At 38.2% G+C, this 15,583-nt stretch overlaps 1 long non-coding RNA gene across 1 annotated transcript; it reads right to left on the minus strand.

Annotated features, from left to right (window-relative positions):
- Positions 1-703: 703 nt before the first annotated feature.
- Positions 704-15,223, minus strand: LOC131134949 (uncharacterized). The gene is made up of 4 exons (XR_009131501.1): positions 15,138-15,223; positions 15,002-15,069; positions 1,683-1,788; positions 704-1,335 (listed from the first exon to the last, which is right to left on the minus strand). It is a non-coding gene; the product is annotated as an uncharacterized LOC131134949 (long non-coding RNA).
- Between the last annotated feature and the right edge of the window lie 360 nt (positions 15,224-15,583).

Consider the following 15,583-nt stretch of genomic DNA (forward strand, 5'->3'; position numbering starts at 1 on the left):
TAATCCTGGTCCGGTGCATACAGAGGTGATCGGCCCATTGGAAAATGTAGGCAAACGATAAGGGTACCAGCTGCACGGCTCAATTTAAAGTTCAATTCCACCCTCGGCTCTCTCTGTGTGGAGTTTGCATGTTCTCCCCGTGCATGCATGGGTTTTCTCCGGGTACTCCGGTTTCCTCCCACATTCCAAAAACATGCTAGGTTAATTGGCGACTCCAAATTGTCCATAGGTATGAATGTGAGTGTGAATGGTTGTCTATATGTGCCCTGTCATTGGCTGGCAACCAGTCCAGGGTGTACCCTGACGCCGAAGATAGCTGGGATAGGCTCCAGCACCCCTGCGACCCTCGTGAGGATAAGCGGTAGAAAATGAATGAATAAGGGTACTTTGGCCTCCAGGGGGCGCCAAAATATAGTTATACTAAAACTAGCAGATATTAACAGATATGATAACCGATCACTTATATATACCTATTACAGTTTGAAATTTAGATTTTACCAGTAAGTAATTCAAAGGTGGATTAGACAAACTGTACCTGTAGATTTGTCGTAACTTTCCAGAAAGTCTGACTCAAACCAAAACAGACTAACCAAAACGAGTTTCCCCATAGCAAATGCGTAATGTAAAATGTAATCCAATTAATTTGTTCCAGACAGCCAAAAATGTTAACACAAAACACATTTTATAGATAATTATGGTTTTACATGCAGGTTTACACAGGTTTTCTATGCCATAACTACAAAAATATTCCATTTATAAAGAAGTACTGCACCTTCGTAGAAATTCACTTATCAGAATTGGTAAAACAAATCCACAGCATTTTTTCTTTTCAGTTTTGTTCAAACTTGTCAAGTTTCTACACGCTAATGGCTGCTATTCTGGTTAGTCCATAGAGGTTTTGGGTGTTAAATGACTATTTGAATCTTCTTGCTGTTGCGACATCGCTTCCAGCACAGCTTTTAAACTGCCTGCTGTTCTGACAAGCCTGTGCAAGTTCACTGATCTTTGGATTATGGACAAGAAAAATGATGCCATAAACCCTCTTGAGTGGGTGCAACGGATCAGGATCAAAACCAGCTGCCAATTAACTTAATGACTGAATCTATCACATTCAATTAGTGGGAGTCTATGAGCTGCCAATCCAGCCCTTGGATTTCTCGTTAAACAAAAACACAGGCAGAGCGATCACTTTAGGAGCGATGTCTCTGTCTTTGTGATCCTTATCTGACGGGCCCTGTGTCGTATTTGAAGCAGTCCACACTGACAGGTCCACGGATAAAATGCTGTATTGAAGAGGTCACCTCAACTTCTGGAATCCATTGGCTGCTTTCTGTCCTGCATAGCAGATTGAAGGAGATATAATATTGAGGGGGATCCGTTGATGTGTGACTATGGCAAGGATAAGAATGAAAGCTACAGGAGATCCGGCTACAGGAAGAGAGATAAATGATGCAAAATACAAGAATTGAGATGGCACTTTCTCCCAATAATCTGAATTTCTGTGCTTTGACTGTTCTTCCCCCAGAGGAGCAGCTCGCTGTCTGACAGGGATTTGCTTCATGGTCAGTGTCTTTAACCCCACGTGATAACACTTAGCCAGGCCATAAAGAATAGGCCCCTTTAACTGATCCATTAGCGTCCAATCCCTGAGAGTGGACCTGGCGGTGTCTACTGAAACTTACCAGGAAGCCTTGAAGGGAAACAGCGTGGCAGACGAGCGGAGAGATCAAAGTCGGCCTCCCTCCTCTTCTTCCTCAGCTCTCAGTCTCTATCTGCTGCTCTCCTTATCTGCAGATTTGACACAATGTCATCAGAAGGCAGCATTATATTGAATTCATTTTCATTTGTATGTGTGTACTTAAAAAGTATTCACCACACGTCAAAATTTCAAAACAATTTTCACGGAGGAAATAATGGAAGAAAAACTGGGATAGGTTCCAGCTCCAAATTTTGCATTGAACTGAGGTAGTGGAATGAATCCGTTCCAGAAGGTCCAAGTCTAACCTAAACATACTCTAATCAAATCAGTTTTTCCCATCAGTAATAATGAAAATCCAATTAATGTGTTTCAGAAAGTCTGAAAACGTAACAAAGAGCACAGTTTTAGACTTTTAATTATAGATTTATATGCAGAATGAAATTTTAAATACATATAAACAGGCTACATATGAATGTTGAATATAAAGGATAAATCCAGGGTTATGGCCTCCGACATATTTCTGATAATATAATTAAACATTCATTCATTCATTTTCTTCCGCTTATCCTCACGAGGGTCGCGGGGCTGCTGGAGCCTATCCCAGCTGTCTTTGGGCGAGAGGCGGGGTACACCCTGGACTGGTCGCCGGGCAATCACAGGGCACATATAGACAAACAACCATTCACACTCACATTCATACCTATGGACAATTTGGAGTCGCCAATTAACCTAGCATGTTTTTGGAATGTGGTAGGAAACCGGAGAACCCGGAGAAAACCCACGCATGCACAAGGAAAACATGCAAACTCCACACAGAGATGGCCAAGGGTGGAATTGAACCCCGGTCTCCTAGCTGTGAGGAGACAACATCATTCATTCAGGACTCTTCTTCCTTATACTTTGTATACATCATTTGCTTCTACTGTTTCTTGAAATAGCACATATTAGTACATTTTTTTTAGTTCTTTGCTAATCCATTCCATAATTTCATTGCACATACTGATATCCATTCATCCAGGTTCGAGCGCTTATTCGAGGTCAGGTTGAGGGGGCAGCAGCGTAAGCAGGGAAGCCCAGACTTCGCTCTTGTGTTCCCTCTCTGTCCAGCTCCTTCTGGCAGATCCCAAAGCGATCCCAGGCCAGTTGAAAGACCGTCTCTAGGTCCTTCCTGAGGCCTTCTACTTTCACCCGGATGACTGTGCTTCTCACCATATCTCTAAGTCCACCCACCCTAAGGGGAACACTCATTTTGTCCGCTCCTACCCGTGATCTTGACCTTTTGATCACTACCCGAAGCTTGAAGTTTAATTTCCCTCCTCTCTTGTTGTATAACCGCTTTTCAAGTTATTGTTTGTTTAATGCATAATTCTACTTTTGTCTGCAAATAATACCATCTTTAGGACTTTGTGACTTTATAGATGTCATTTAACTTCTGTATAGGGTGAATAGTTTTGGTCCCAGTATTGACCCCTGGGGTACTGGGGAGATCGAGTGAAGCCGCGGAAGTTGAACTGTGAAATAGCGAGGGACTACTGTACACGCTTGTTACTTGTTGTGTATGCTGTGACACATTTCCCTCACATAATTAATAAAGTCCATCGAGCAATCATTCCATCTGTCCATTAATCAATATACCTATCCATCTGAGCCTTTCAGTTACCAGTTTCCAGCATGAAAGTTTCCTCATGGTCACAGATCTCAATGACCTAAAAGCACCACAAGAGAGAGCATTGGTTTTGTTGTCACCGCTTTTGAATTGTCTTCATGTGGATGTTGTCCTTAGATGTCCCTCCTGTTCTCCATTGTGTTATTGTTGCCTTTTTTCCTCTGAGCATCTTTCCTCATCACATCGAACATCCCCTCCCAACATCCCACCGATGATCTGTCTCTCTCCTCTCAAATGTTCCCAGCCTCTGTCCCACCGCTTTCCTCCCCTGGTGTTTTCAATTTAGCACCACTATGAAGCAGTTCGCATTGTAATGTTATCAATTAGTCCGAGACGCCATGCACATTTATTTAACGGGCCCAGGAGTGAGTTTTAGTGATTTACAGGCTGCAAGGGAGATGTAAGGGAGAAATGTGCAGACATGTGCTGATGTGAGTTTTTTTTTTCTTCAGGTCTGTGGGAACCGGGACTATGTGCTGTGTATCTTGAGGATTTGGTCCCGTGTGCGGTTTTCACATTTCCCTGAAGAAATGTGGTGAAACCTCCGTAAGATGAAAAGTGTTATGAGAGGAAATGCAAAGGAAAATGTTAAGAGATTGTCTGCAGGGTCAAATGGTTCTATTACATGCTTTGGATTTTAACTTTGTTCTGGGTATGGAAATAAGATAAGTTTATACTACAATTTGGAGATCCAAATTTCAGAAGGTTTTACATTTGCTTTGTAATAATACGGTATAATACAAAAGATAATGGAAGTGGTTCAGTTGTTACCTTAACCCTCCATGGACTGAAATTCATTAAAGTTTAATCTTTGCTGGCATTGCTCAGGATCACTAATGTAATTAAAGTGTGCAAGTACCATGTGCTAAAATAACACTGACTTACTAATTTAGCACATTAATAGCTTAGCTTCAACTGCTGTATAGCTTTAAAAATGTGATTAATCAGGCTTTGGTAAATAATTCACATATTACAAGAATTTTGGAAAGGAAAAATGCCACCAGAATAAAATAATCAACTTGCCAAAATAAAGTTGTATATTTAAGAAAAAAGTGTATTTTAAAGGTTGTATTTAAAAAAAAAAAAACAATTTGACTTAGTAAAGTCACATCACATTTTTAAATGCCATAAGAATATTTCAAAATAATATTTACAAAAAGTTATATTTTTTCAAGGCATTACTAGAGTAAAACATTGTAAAATTAAATAGTGAAATCTGGATTTTTTTGTAATTTTGGAAACTTACAAGACTAACCATTAATGGGATGATTCATTAATTCATTCATTTTCTACCGCTTATCCTCACAAGGGTCGCAGAGGTGCTGGAGCCAATCTTAGGGAGAGAGGCGGGGTACACCCTGGACTGGTCGCCAGCCAATCACAGGGCACACATACAAAAACAACCATTGGGATGCATGATGTGCGAGAATTTTGAATTTTACTTGACTTTTCTTGTCAAAGGTCAGCATTGTAAACTTTAGCAAAGTTTAGCAAGTACACCCTGGGGGGATGGTTGTATTCGTTTATCGCTACACCCAGTGGATGGCCCCTGTGGTGTCTCTCATGTCTTCCTCTTAATTACCCATCATTCCTCTCCGGGCCTGGCCCCTCACAAATTACAGCACATTGTCCATCGCCGATCGGCCTGTCATCACTCGGCTCCACATTTCAGAGTGCGGCTCAGTGTGTACTGAGAGCAGAGCCGGGGGGATGAGGATACACACACACACACACACACACACACACACAAAACCATTTGTGTGTGAGCAAATTCACACACTCTGCCTGTCTCATACGTACAGCCTGGCCATTAGCTGTGGTGCCAGCTGACTCTGTGACCCAGACGCTTTTCTGCCACATCAGCGGGAGCAAATGACAGCACTACAGTCGGATGCTTTCAGCATTCACACATATAAAATTGCGTGCCATTTTTCATCAATGTATTCCTCCTTTTCCTACTTTTTATTCAGCCTGTTTTTTTTTGTCTGCTAACTCCTCCTGCATTTCTTAACCATTTAAGATTTAAATGGCGCCCTCTGCTGTTTGAAAAATCATAAAAAATTTCCATGACTGAATCATTGTTTGCGCTGCAGCAGGCATGTCAATAAGTAAATACAGTGTATTTACTTATGTACATGGAATGACAAAAATCTAATTACATAACATTAAACACGTAATATTAACAACTATTTACAGTGCAGTGCTACCCCAATTACTAACATCACTGGTACAACACTAGAATTGTGAAACAAGTGCTGGCTTGAAGTTGTCCATTAAACATTATTTGTGATACAACAGCCTTATTTGTGATATTGCAGTGTTATGCATGATAATGCAGCATTATACAGCATCACACAGCGATATTTGTAATAAGGCAGTATTACTCATATAAAGCAGCATTATGCGTGATAACGCAGGATTGTACGGCATAATGCAGCGTTGTGCTTGACAAAAATACACAACAATAAAATGAAGTTAATTTGATGTGATGTCATGATGTCATCAAAAAAATTAAGTGGAAAAAAATACAATCCAATCAAATCAAAAGTTAATACTTAATAGTAAATTGAACTACATAAATTAAATACTATACTCAAAGGAATTAATATGAACAACTAGAATAAAAACTAATTTTAATTTTAGTTTAATTAATGAGGTACTTCATGAGGTCATTCATCTAAAATAGACAGAAATGTAATTAAAATAAATAAAAACTAAAACCATACATTACATTTTGTTGTGTTTATAGCTATATAAATTAAATACAATAAAATGAATTGAGATGAATGAATAAGAAAATAAAATGAGTTAAGTTAACTAATGTCATTTTACTTCATTAAAACTACATTCAACAATAAATTTAATTCATATAACATAAAAAAAATTAACAAAATTTAACATAAATGTTTTATGATGGCTACAATTGATTTCTATTTGTATTTTTCCCTAGAAAAATATTTGTATTATATCCTCATATGAACTCTTACAATACCAAAAACATATTTGTGTTTTTCATAATCCTGAACAACTGATCCCACCAACGTATTTGTACATCTTCTGTGTTTTTTGCACGAGATGCAAAAAGAGGTGATGATGCAACTCTCCACTAATGCATTAACATTTCAGAGCACTTTCAAGACATAAAAACGGCCACAAGGTGGCAGAAGTTCCAAATGTGAAAAGTGTAAATACTTCATAGTGTTGTATTTGTAAATAAATACCGACTTAAAACGATCCCTTTTTGTGTTGTTTATGTCTGTATAGTCGTTTAGATAGTAATAGAGCTGTTACAAAAAGAGTAAATATTTGTGTCAAAGTGAAATGTATCTTTTCCCAAAAAGCTGTGTTTCTCCCTTTTCGAGTCGGGAACTGATACACACCCATGTTCTCAAAAAGGTAAACAAACACATTTTTTTTTTGAGTCCAATCTTTGCTTTCCTAGGTTCCATGTTTATTTAGCCTTAGAGCACAAAATTGAGTGTGCCTTGAACGATCATTCAAGATCAAAATGGCCAGTATTGAAGGGGTTTTCTTGTGAAAAATGGCTGCAATTGAATGAGTTAACAGCGTTAACTTATTTTTGCACTTGTATCAGTTAGTGTTATGTTACTGAAAACATTACCTTGTTGCATTGTTTAAATAAATCAAACAAACAAACAAGCTTTGCGGAATGGATTGTGTGGATAATGTTTAGTAATATTGATTCTTTACTGTAATATTCTAACATATACGTTAATCAATTTTCTGTATGACTCACTTTTGACTTTCCAAAGCAACTATTCAACAGTTTTACTTTGGATTGGCAGAGGTCTGACTGCCATTCTAGATTGATGGGGTTTTTCCATTTTCTAAAAAAAAAAAAAAATGAATGCAACATTTTCCTGAATTCAAAGTGTGAGTGTGAGGCTTGTGTCTTTGTGGTGACACTGTCCTTCAGTTCCCTGCTCTGGAATTCAGACTCACTGCAGCACACTTTATGCTGTAACACAACATCATTGCCAGGACAGAGTGTGCATGCCAAGTTGTTGCATCAGCTAAACATTAAAAACGTATTGAAAAACAAACACATAATAAACTATAATTATAGGCCTAGGGCAATAAAGTCTTTTAATTTTACTAGTTCTCCCCATTATTACCCTTAAATGTGAGTAAAACGCTAATTAATAATCACAAGCACATGCTGTACAAAGCATGGGATTCTTTACAGGGACTTTAGGTGTAAATGGCTTTAAAAGTGTAATAACAGCAGCTCAGAATCTCCACCCAGCATGGTCCATAAATAATGACTGCCTTTGATTTCAAGTCATATTTACTAACCCTAACCAATATCTCATGAGGACCAAAGTGTATTTGCTAAAGTAGGGGTGTCCAAAGTGCGGCACATTTAACCAGAAGAAAAGAAAAAAAACAACAGCAAAAAATTTAAAAATCAGCAGTCTTTTACAAGAGTAATTAATGTCATTTTACTAACATAAAGTTGAACTATTTAAGAAAAATGATATTTTTTTATGTCAAAATATTAGGAGAAACAAGCAAAACAACGTTCTCAACGTGCAGGTTAATGGACGACTCCAAATTGTCCATAGGTATGAATATGAGTGTGAATGGTTGTTTGTCTAAATGTGCACTGTGATTGGCTGCCGACCAGTCCAGAATGTACCCCGCCTCTCGCCCAAAGACAGCTGGGATAGGCTCCAGCATGCCCGCGACCCTCATGAGAATAGTGGTAGAAAATGAATGAATGAAAATTATAGTACCAAGAGAAGACAATTTACAAGAAGAATGTTCAATTCGTTGAAAAATTAAAAAAGAAACAACAGCAATGGATAAAACAAGTCTAATTTCACAAGTAAAGTCTAAATATAAAGGGAAAAGAGTGACAATTTTACGAGAATTTACTCATCATATGAGGAAAAATTGCATTTTTGTTTAAAAACGTTTTTTGATAAACAAACATGATAGAGTGGTAATTTTCAGAAGATTAAGTCGATGAAAAGTTATAATATTATGCAAATAAAGTCAAAATTGTATGTGAATAATAATATTATAATCATAATATTACGAGAAGAAAATGTGCAAAGATTAAATAAGGAAGAAGTTGAAATAATTGAAAAAAAAAATTAATGGGGGGGGGGGGGGGGGGGGGAGACCAAAGTTAATACTAATTATACGCTTTTCACCCGTATCAGAAAGTTGAGACTTCTTAGCATATGTACATTTGTTGCTTTATAAAACACTTAAAAGTAGCCCTGGCATCTTTTCATTTTTCATGATATGGCTCTGGGTGGAAAAAGTTTGGACAAGACTGTGCTAAATTTTCCATGCTGCAATGGAAAACACCCTGTGGCTCCCAAACAAATAACACTTAATTATAAGCAATTCTTCACAACTGCACACTGAGACCAAGCATCAGTGACTGTAAGCATCGTGGGGGTGATGTGATTCGGCTTTAAAAAATATAAATGGAAGGCTCCCATTGAATACAATCACTTCCTTCCTCTCTGGTTCCTTCTATCAGCCATGATGGGAAGAGGAAAGGGGGTCTCCATTTGGTACTGATTAAGGAAGAGGCCATGTTTTAAAGAAGGGGTGGTGTTTGGAGACCACAGAGGTTCCACACATGCATCAGAAGACTCCTTCTAATTAAGACGTTGAAGAATTTGCTGCCTCGTGCCAGTAAGTCTCAGCCTCACTGTAAATAAATGGCACAGGGCAGTGTGCGCTCAGCACCATTTGTAAGCTATTAAAATATTTTCAATGTGACATATTAATTAGAGTGTTTGAGTCTCCCCGTTCACTCAGGGAAAACAGTGAATGTCTCCATGTGTGCCTGCTCACGTCAGACTGCTGCGCCGTGCATGGAACGTTACATACCGCACATCAGTTTGCTGTTAATCTGCTTCAATTATCTCACTAACTCAGCATGTCATGTAAAACAATGGCATACTATTGAGATACATTTGATTTAATTTTGCTCCATTGTCCTAAAACACAGACAAAAACCCAAAAGAAGTGAAATTTTTAAATGGATGACACATAATAGGATTTAATGTCTTCTCTGGCCTCAGGTTTTCCATTAAATAATAGTTATGTATTATTGTTATTTAGTATGTATTATTGCACTACAAAAATTTGACGTTATTTGTTCAGTATTTTTTTTATTCCCACCTCTCGCCCGAAAACAGCTGGGATAGGCTCCAGTACAACCCACGACCCTCGTGAGGATAAGCGGTAGAAAATGAATGAATGCAAGATATACAAACCAACATCATAATTTGCTGTGAAAGCAGGGCATAAATATTAACAAAATAAATATGAATATGGATATTAAAAAGTAATTTCATTGTAATGTAAAATATCTACATATTTTTAATTATGCAATTATGAAATATGTAAAATCTTGAAAGTACATATAAACAAATTCAACCACTACACCAATGGATGAGAAAAATGTAACAGCACTCAATTTTTTATTTTTTTAATATTGTTTTTATTTCCCACCCGCTTCAGCATCACTCTTCACTCTTCATTTATTTAGGCCCCATTTAGATCTTCAGTATTACTAGGGTTTAACATTTTGAATTTGCTAAGCAAACGCAGCCCTCCAAATGCCAGGAGTGCGATAGACTTGAATGTGGTCAGAGCCTTTCTGACCATGTGCCCACCCCACAGTGGTTGTGGCCTAACCACAGAGTGTTTATGCAAAATAAAATAAAATAAACCCAAGCCTTTTGAAACTTAACAATGTTTGAATCCAATCAAATGACAAGTGTCTAATACTGCATAGACCCACGTTTAAAAAATGCTAAATGGTTCATTCCACCTTGTAGGACTCGTCAACAGTAAATGTTTTTGCTTTATTTTTTTAAACATGTCCTATTATGCTAATTTTTCACCCCTTTGTATTGAGTTTTGGACTCCTATAAACAAATGTGTCTTTCCCTGATGAGCCATTGCAAGCAACGTAAATAGAGAAAGAAAGCTTAGGAGAGGGCAGAGCTTACAGCAACACCCATATAAGGAAGTCCGTCCCTCTGTGACATCACAAAGGGGCAGTTTTACCACGCCTTCTGAAACCAAGAGTTTTGAGCCATCCCAAACTCACTTCCAAATGAGCAAAACTCATGATGTGAAACTTTGCATCATTTAACACGAGAATACAACATTCTAACTACATTCATAGCTCAGAAAAGTGGAAAAAACATAATAGGTCCCCTTTTTTCTAGGCTTACATTCCACCCCATCATATAATTGTATATTGTAAAGTGATTCTTACAACTCCGTGATGGGTAGTTCCTCACTAAATGCATGTGCCTCACTTCCTTAATAACTACTCTGCTTGGTTATTCATTAGGTCCTCAGTAATTACTGTATTTTTGTGTGCCTTATTGTAAAGTACGACTACAATGGGTGTGGAACCCAGCTGACTATGAGCATAACATCACTATGACTGTAGGACATAGAAATATTGTTATCAGACTAATTAGAAAATGATGGGGTTTTTTTTTTAGACTGAACAAATCCTTCCAGCAGTTCTTCATCATGTGAATTAACGTTGTAGGGATTTAGAGGTCTGATAAAGTTAATTTGCAAACCCCTGTGGCATTACTAAAATGTTTGTTCCTTTGGTGAAGTGGTGCATTTTGTTACCTAGCCTTTGACTCACTTTATTGTGTCCATTTCATTATGGATGACGGTCAAATATTTGTTTCAGTGGTTTTCCCCCATATAACCTAAATTGCAGCAAGCTGTTGCGCTTGGAAAAGGCATTCTCGTGCTGCTTTTCTCCCCTTATATAAATCACTGCTAAATGTGGCAATGAAATGACGACAGATGACAGTTTATTCTCACAAACTCACAGCCCCCTCATGGGAAGCTTGTGGTAAGGAGGCTGATTTTGCTTTTTATGACATTGTTGCTCATTGGCCTCAAATTCGTTGAATATATTTCTGTTTTCTCTCTGAGAGGATATTAAAAAAGCAAGCTTGCTAGATTCAAAAGGAAAGCCTTAACAATATTGTGCACATGAAACAAAAAAATAAAATGAAACGTAAATTCACTTGTGTAGTGCTTTTCCACCTCAAAAGCGCTTTGTTACTGTTAGCACACCTACTGATGACGCACCATCATCAGGTGCAACTGGGGGTTCAGTATCTTGCCCAAGGATACTTCGACATAACGGGAGGACTGAGGATTGAACACACAACCTTCAGGTTGGAGACAACCACTCTACCACCAGAGTCACGCCGCTCACAAAGTGTACTCACTTAATGAATGTTTTTACCATACTATTGTCATAGATAAACTATGAAATATGAGTTGTGGCGATGTTGACACAATTATAACTTTTTCTTGAGGCCTTCCGAAACGGGTCCGGTGTGGGCCTTTTGTTTCCTTTACATAGTATTGATAGTTTTGTTACCTTATAAAGGTAACGGATACTCATTACCGATGCAATGTTTGATCTTTTTGTATTTCTTTGCAGGAAGCAACTGATTTGCTCCAGAGATGGTGGGGCCAATGGATGTGTATAGGTGTTTGTTTGTTTACAGTCTGACCATTTAGATGAGTGGTGGGGTGACACGATGAGGTTGGTGTGTATTCTCTTTAAAGGGGTTGTGACAATCAATACCATGGAATCAATATGTCCATCACTCCTATACCATGTCAAAGGTTTGTGCCTGGAACAGATTTATTTTTCACTGTTTATACTGTTGAGGGTCACAGATCAGGTGGAGCCTATTCTGGCTACACCTCGTCCAGTCAATCATAGGACACATATTTTTTGTCCCGTTTCTAATTAAGTCACTCAACAGGCCAAATCTAATAAGGTCATCCATCTTTATTTGCCACTGAGCTCACTTGGTAGAGCCCGGTCGAAATGAACAGTTTAATTTCACTTTGAATGGTCTGAACTTGAAACATACGTGAAAGATGATGGGGCACTCTTCTCTTCCTAAAACTCTAAATAAATGCATGTTGCATGTTTACAGTAAGCTAACTACACTAACAGAAACCAGCTTACTGCATCAAAGTCCGTTTGTCTCATGAATCTAGTCATTCAAAGTTTAATCACAGGATGTTGACTAATATTTCAGAACAAAGCAGACTAGATATTTGAATGCAGATCTGGTTGTGCTGGTAAAACCTCTTTTACTAGTGTGGTTTCTGTTGCTGATTTACAAACTAATGACTGATTTAATGACGACTGAGTCATTTTCTAATAATAGCAATTGAAAGTATGGGCCAAGTAAAATCAATTGAAAGACTTGTGTAGTCCTGTAATTATGAAACATAAAAAAAGAAAACTGATTAAGCATTAATATTTTTCCATTATAAATAGGCGTGTCACAATACATGATACTGGGTTCACAAGAACGAAACAAGACAATATTTTAACATTGCTTTTTAGAAAATTGACAAAATCTAGTACTAGAAAGAGTTTTTTTTTATTTCACTGAGTCACAAAACAAAATTTTTAACTTTTCATGCAAAACTGATGCAGTTTAAGAGCGTAGCCTGCATAGCATAGCTTTCCTATTGAAATACATGCTCCGCAGCAACCAGGAAATGGAGGAATCTCGCCGTGTTGCGAAAGTTACACATTGCACACGCACACCCGTATATACACTGTTCAGTTGCAAATGTGGAAAGTGTAAATCGCTCATGGTGTCATATTTGTTATATATGTAATATTTATGTCCTTTCCTGCTCTTAAAGGGGAACTGCACGTTTTTTGGAATTTTGCCCATCATTCACAATCCTTATGCGAGACATGAACATATATTTCCTTCCCTTTTCTGTGCATTCTAGCGTGAGAAAATAAGTTCATATAGCTAGCTACCTCGTTAGCAACAGCAGTCATGGGAAATACCTATTTTGACATTAAAGAAAAAAAAAACACCAAGTGTTCAACAGTACATAACTGACTTGTATATTAGCTAAGTTACAGTGATATTAATGTAAAAGCTAACATGAAAAAGTATTTTTATCTAACGGAGTAATACAACACGTCGCTAATTGCTAGCCTCAGCTTCATTCACAGAGTGGATACCAAGCTCTCACTAAAGATGCTCGTTTGCCATCAGCATTTTTTTTTTACCTGAGGACTGGCGCACACATCTTGTGCTGGAAGACACGGCCATCCCAAGGAGAGCGGACATCACAAGTGCCGTTGTTGAGAGAACTAGAATAAGTATGTGTATCAAAGCTGGCAAGCCCATCTCTCAAGTGTTCTCAGTGTTGTTGGTCCTGGATTGCATTCTCACTTCATGAACCGGACTAGCTGAGCAAACCTACTAGAGTACACCTTAACTGGACCAAAGATGAAGTGAACCTTAAACACAAGCTCCTATTTGTGCAACAAAAGCATTGAAGAGCACATCTGAATCCTCGATAAGTTATGATCAGACGCTCCCGCTTTTTAAACATCAGGTAGATAGGATCTGTTGTGTGCTCGGAACATGTCTAGTGTTACTCCCATCAAAGAGGCCTGAATGGAGCTTGTGTGTACTGACTCTGCTTAGTGAAGGGATTTCTAGCTGGCGCCAGCACAAAAGAAACCCACTGAGACAACACACACACGGGTCAGCCTGGATTCACCCACCTCCTCCACACCTTCGGGCCTCCTCTTGGCTCCCTTTCTCAGGCCTGACTGACTCACATTCTTCTGGGATCATCCATTGACTCTCTCTTTCTTCTAGGTCACCCTTTTTTCATGGGATGCAGCTTCAACTTGTAACCTTGTACATAAATTGTTACACTCACCAGTAATGAGCAACTTTATAACGCAGTATTGATAATTTATAGGCTAGTGATCAGGAGACCAAGTTCAACTCAGGGAGCGAGTACACAGGAGAAAGAATGCTTTTTAAGTGCAAAGTATGGTATACAAAAGAAAAATACAATAATGTATACAAGTATTCACAGTGCAAAACAATATATTCCCGGCCCACCCACGTCTGGGTTTATAATCATCTTTCGGAAAGTGGAAGTGGTCTGGGGTCGTGATAGTGTGTGCGTGGAAATGTGGTGGCAGATGTTTCATTGGGAAAAGCTGTGGGCTGCAAAAGAGCCACCAACCAGCCAGTGGGAGTGGTATGGTTGAATCTTAAAGTAGACTTCAATCTGTGGCTCTCGGCCCGCTCTGGTAGCTCACCATCGTAAGAAAACCTGGCCCGTGTTACCAAATGTTCACTATTCAGACAATTTACATTGCTATACATTTATTGCTCACCAATGTTTAAGTTGTACATAGAATTCCAAGTGGTTCTACAACTAACAACTATATTGAGCATTCCATGTATGCATACAGACTAACAAAAATAGCACTAATTGCACTATAAATGTAGTCTAAATTAAATACTGAAATATCAGTATAGATAATACATACCATTGACAATTGATATAATTCATATACAATATTCAAAAGGAATTCCAGTAATAAACATTCACATAAAAGAAAGCATTTCTTAAGTGCTTAAATAATTAATAATTAGTAATTTCTCCCGCAGGTTTCGTATTTTGTTCCAACCAAGCTAACAGTGTATATTAAATGAATGGAGGTGTCAGGTAGCTAACCACGTCCATTCAAATGAATGGAGGCGGCTAGCTAATACTACAAACAATTGACTTACCAATTCCATAGTTTACCGCGACATGCATAGTTTATTTTTCTGCCGTTTCCGTTCGCGGTAGGAGGCACCTGCGAGTTGAATGCGAACCATTAAAAGCAGAAATGTATTATAACGTTCCAAAGAATTTTAAACTTACCTGTAATTCATTCGTGTATGTGTGTGTGACGCATCCTCACTGCCATAACAAACTGACTTCTGACGCCATTTAAATTGTGCGCGATTGGTCGCGCCGTATGACGTCACCAAATGACGCCGCATAAACTATCGCGAGATTGACAGGAGACATAGTAAAGGCATGTAAAAACTTCATTACGTAAACCTAAATCGTCTGATGAGATCCAACACAAGTGAAACAAGTTTGCATACATAAAGATGTTCAGTTTTGAGGTGCTGTTTGAATTATATGTTTATTATGGTGGTTGTTATTTGCAGTGGTGTACAAATGTACTGCATCACACTGACAGCTGTCCGCGCGCTATTTTCCCCCAGTAATAAATAACACAATTCAAATGAAAGAAACATCCCTCAGTGTAATGTTGCACCACTGACTACAGACTCCAACCACAATAGATCATAATTCAA

The sequence above is a fragment of the Doryrhamphus excisus genome, chromosome 1 (genome assembly GCF_030265055.1).
Source record: "Doryrhamphus excisus isolate RoL2022-K1 chromosome 1, RoL_Dexc_1.0, whole genome shotgun sequence".
Taxonomy (NCBI): domain Eukaryota; kingdom Metazoa; phylum Chordata; class Actinopteri; order Syngnathiformes; family Syngnathidae; genus Doryrhamphus; species Doryrhamphus excisus.